Here is a 3,839-nt window from a genome sequence, read left to right as displayed (position 1 = left end):
TTTATCTTCAGCGCTGAGTTGTCTGTTTATTTTTCCTTTAAAAAGTTTTATTTTTCAGTTCTCATCCATGTGCGCATATGTGTCAATAAATGATATAGTTTTGTTTGCGTTTTAAGGGGCCTGGAAAGCATGATTATGACAGCATACAAATAGCTAAGCAACATAACTGAAATGCCCTGGCTCAGTCGAATCCTCTATGAAAAACTACATGAATCGTTGAGCATAATATTTTGTATTTATACACTATATAAAAGTTAGCTGAATTCACGCTCTCTGATTCCTTCTGGTACTGCTCATGAGGTATTTTCTGCCTTGCTCTTCTAATTAGCTTCGGACACGTCTCCAAAATGTACTGTTTAATGGCCGCTAAAAAGAAAAATTACCGAGCGGGGCAACCGGCTACCGGTTGTGAGGAGCGGTGCGGTCAAAGCGGTAGGCGGTTGCTTCTCTCTCCCATACGTCCCACCGCTCAAGAGTACCCCACAAAGTCTTTGATTTTTTTTCCCGTATCTACCAATTCACCACATGTCTGCCGTTTTCCAAGATGGAGCAGAGGACATCGGGACATCCTAGGCGTCCTGCCTGCCGATGGGGGCAAGCTCGGCCCTCGGGGCGGGGCAGGAACAGCCAGGGGACGGCGACCTTGAGGGCGGGGCACGCGTATGTCGGCGAAGGCGAGCACGGGGCAGGTCTAGGCCGGCGGCGGCGAGCACGGGGCGGGGAAGCCGCGTGCCAGGGATGGCGCCCCTGGGCGGAGCAGGCGTGGCCCTAGGACGACGACCTTGGGCCGACGACGGCACGGGCCCAAGGGCGGAGCACGCTCAAGCTGGCGGTGGCCACGTCGGGCGGACCAGGCAGGGGCGGCGGCGGCCATGTTGGGGCTAAGCAGGCAGTGGCCGGCGGCGGAGAAAAACGGTGGTGCCAGATGAAGAAGACAACAAATTAAAGCTCTTCCTCACATACACATGTCGAATGTTGGGATTGGGAAGCAGAAAATTCTGGTGTGTAAGTATCATTGCTCTCCTGCCCCTCCACATGTTTGTTGTTTTGTTTCTTAGACTTCAAGCTATTTATATATGGTTCTCTGGTGATCTCTTCTCTAGGTTGCAAGTATCTATATAAAAGTTAGCTGAATTCACGCTCTCTGATTCCTTCTGGTACTGCTCATGAGGTATTTTCTGCCTTGCTCTTCTAATTAGCTTCGGACACGTCTCCAAAATGTACTGTTTAATGGCCGCTAAAAAGAAAAATTACCGAGCGGGGCAACCGGCTACCGGTTGTGAGGAGCGGTGCGGTCAAAGCGGTAGGCGGTTGCTTCTCTCTCCCATACGTCCCACCGCTCAAGAGTACCCCACAAAGTCTTTGATTTTTTTTCCCGTATCTACCAATTCACCACATGTCTGCCGTTTTCCAAGATGGAGCAGAGGACATCGGGACATCCTAGGCGTCCTGCCTGCCGATGGGGGCAAGCTCGGCCCTCGGGGCGGGGCAGGAACAGCCAGGGGACGGCGACCTTGAGGGCGGGGCACGCGTATGTCGGCGAAGGCGAGCACGGGGCAGGTCTAGGCCGGCGGCGGCGAGCACGGGGCGGGGAAGCCGCGTGCCAGGGATGGCGCCCCTGGGCGGAGCAGGCGTGGCCCTAGGACGACGACCTTGGGCCGACGACGGCACGGGCCCAAGGGCGGAGCACGCTCAAGCTGGCGGTGGCCACGTCGGGCGGACCAGGCAGGGGCGGCGGCGGCCATGTTGGGGCTAAGCAGGCAGTGGCCGGCGGCGGAGAAAAACGGTGGTGCCAGATGAAGAAGACAACAAATTAAAGCTCTTCCTCACATACACATGTCGAATGTTGGGATTGGGAAGCAGAAAATTCTGGTGTGTAAGTATCATTGCTCTCCTGCCCCTCCACATGTTTGTTGTTTTGTTTCTTAGACTTCAAGCTATTTATATATGGTTCTCTGGTGATCTCTTCTCTAGGTTGCAAGTATCATTGCGTTCATATGTTCATTGCGCCACATACTTTTGTGGCAGTACGTACTAATGCAAGGATAGCATCAGTTTACCTTCCTTTTTGTTGGCCTACGTGTACCACATGTATTCATAGGTGTAGTAGCGGTGATTTTGGTGTTGAGGATTTAAGTGATATTTTGTTATTTCTCTCCTGATGTAGGCCTGAACCTGTCTCAACAAGATTGAGGTAACTGATTGAGATGAACAGAAAACCTAACACAGTAAGTGGGATTGTCGTTCTACCAAGATGGTAGTGTATCCTACCTTATATATGTTAATGCAAACATACCATGAGCTGGACCTTCCTTTTTGTTGGACTAGGTGTATGACATGAATTTAGAGGTTTACCGGGGGTGATGCTGGTCTTGAGGCTTTAAATGACATTTTGCCTTCTTTCTCATATAGGCCTGAAATTGGCTGAGTGAGGTAATTAATTGAGATGAACAGAAATTCTGTATTTTTTGTTTTCATTCTTCCTGTTCATTTTCTGTTGAAAATTATCACTAGGAATATGTTGGATAGGCAAGATCTTCCGTGCAAGTGATCATGCATTCATTTGATTCCTTCAGGGTAGAATAAGCTATCATTGCTTATAGAACAACAGACTATTGTGTAAATTGATTACGGAATATAATTTGATTTGGTAATTGAAAATTTCGAGAATTGTATGTGCCAGGGAGGGCCTGCGAGGATGTTTGTGAGGGTGAGGCTGACGGATGGGTCGTGGTACCAGTAGCCGTTCCGGCTCCCTGGACGCTGCTGGTTGGTACTGTCTACTCCGATGAGGAGAAACTCCGGCTGGTGGCACACAATTTTTTCCTTATGCACTAGAGAGTATGTGCAAATTGAACTTAATATGTCGTTTTCTCTACCACGTTAGTGAACAATATATCCAGGTTTGCCTGATAATGTTAATGTGTACATGCAGGATTCTTATATCTAAAATATTCTCTGTCAGTACTGGTGGAAAACTTGAGGTATGTAGAGGTGTAATCTTTTGGAATGTAATTATCATGATTGTTTCCTGCAGAGTTTTTCTCTTTGATATAATAAATGCAGTACCATTTTGTTTTGTGGTTTTAAGAGTAATGTTTAAAGTCTAATTGCATTCCTCTTTCATGCACAATTCACAATGACATCTTCAGGCGCTACTGAGCTTCGGTTAGTTCAAGCTGCAATTGGGCAATTATACAAGTTCACCCTTATATAACTCCTTTTGGATCCGTATAACCAGATCAAGTTAATATGCTGCTCCTTGCTTCTACTTCTGAATTTCTTCATCACCGTTGTATTTTGTTTTCATTTTGACCTATAAAAAATGATATCTTACTATTTTTGTTGTTGCAAAGTTAGCTGAACCATAGATACAGCCATTCCCATATGGTGCTGATAGTATTGTGCTGCAAGTTTGCATGTTCATGAAAGAGGAATTTAGAGCATCCTAGGAAGGGTTCTTATATCTAAAATATTATCTGTCAGTACTGGTGGAAAACTTGAGGTATGTAGAGGTTTAATCTTTTGGAATGTAATTCTCATGATTGTTTCCTGCAGAGTTTTTCTCTTTGATATAATAAATGCATTACCATTTAGTTTTGTAGTTTTAAGAGTAATGTTTAAAGTCTAATTGTATTCCTCTTTCATGAACAATTCACAATTACATCTTCAGGCGCTACTGAGCTTCGGTTAGTTAAGCTGCAATTGGGCAATTATACAAGTTCACCCTTATATAACTCCTTTTGGATCCGTATAACCAGATCAAGTTAATATGCTGCTCCTTGCTTCTACTTCTGAATTTCTTCATATCCGTTGTATTTTGTTTTCATTTTGACATA

At 45.9% G+C, this 3,839-nt stretch overlaps 1 long non-coding RNA gene across 1 annotated transcript; it reads left to right on the top strand.

Annotated features, from left to right (window-relative positions):
* The first annotated feature begins 1,409 nt into the window (after positions 1-1,409).
* LOC127294145 (uncharacterized) lies at positions 1,410-2,578 on the top strand. The gene is made up of 3 exons (XR_007846403.2): positions 1,410-1,876; positions 2,168-2,228; positions 2,329-2,578. It is a non-coding gene; the product is annotated as an uncharacterized lncRNA (long non-coding RNA).
* The last annotated feature ends 1,261 nt before the right edge of the window (positions 2,579-3,839 follow it).

The sequence above is a fragment of the Lolium perenne genome, chromosome 1 (genome assembly GCF_019359855.2).
Source record: "Lolium perenne isolate Kyuss_39 chromosome 1, Kyuss_2.0, whole genome shotgun sequence".
NCBI classification, from domain to species: domain Eukaryota; kingdom Viridiplantae; phylum Streptophyta; class Magnoliopsida; order Poales; family Poaceae; genus Lolium; species Lolium perenne.
This window is presented reverse-complemented; position numbering and strand designations above follow the sequence as displayed.